This window comes from Austrofundulus limnaeus, unplaced genomic scaffold (assembly GCF_001266775.1).
Source record: "Austrofundulus limnaeus strain Quisiro unplaced genomic scaffold, Austrofundulus_limnaeus-1.0 Scaffold621, whole genome shotgun sequence".
Taxonomy (NCBI): Eukaryota; Metazoa; Chordata; class Actinopteri; order Cyprinodontiformes; family Rivulidae; genus Austrofundulus; species Austrofundulus limnaeus.
Window position 1 is genome coordinate 265,757 of NW_013953023.1, and position 592 is coordinate 266,348.

Here is a 592-nt window from a genome sequence, read left to right on the forward strand (position 1 = left end):
GAAGAAACAAGTGTATCAGAAGGTACAACTGGTCAAACTGGGACCTCAACCCCTAACAAAGTTGTCACCACAGGTCCAGTCACAGCCTCTACCACAGTTGTCTTTGAAACATCAACCACAGGAGCAGCAATCCAGACAACCAAACCAGAAATTTCAACTGGGACATCTCAGCCTTCCACCAGTACCACTACTACACCAGCATCTTCAACCCCCAGTAAGGAAAGTTCAACAAAATCTGCAGAGGGTACCACGTCAAAATCCACAGGACCAAATGTAGAGACAACAACACCTATCAAAGTGACATCTGGGCAAGTAACCCTGTCAACAACAGCAGTTTCTGAAACTACAGGTTCAACCGCAGGGAAGACAGCAACAAGTCCAGAAAGCACAGTTGCATCATCAAAACCCAGTGTGGAAACAACATCAACACCAGGACCTTCCACCATCTCAAGCATAACTACAAAGGAACCTGAAGAAACAAGTGTATCAGAAGGTAGAACTAGTCAAATTGGGACCACTACCCCTATCAAAGTTGTCACCACAGGTCCAGTCACAGCCTCTACCACAGTTGTCTTTGAAACCTCAACCACAG

The 592-nt window shown here is 45.9% G+C and overlaps 1 protein-coding gene across 1 annotated transcript in view; it reads left to right on the forward strand.

Moving 5' to 3' along the window:
* LOC106531337 (mucin-2) overlaps positions 1-592 on the forward strand; it is a 37,797-nt gene that overhangs the window by 26,351 nt on the left and 10,854 nt on the right. The window lies entirely within an intron of this gene.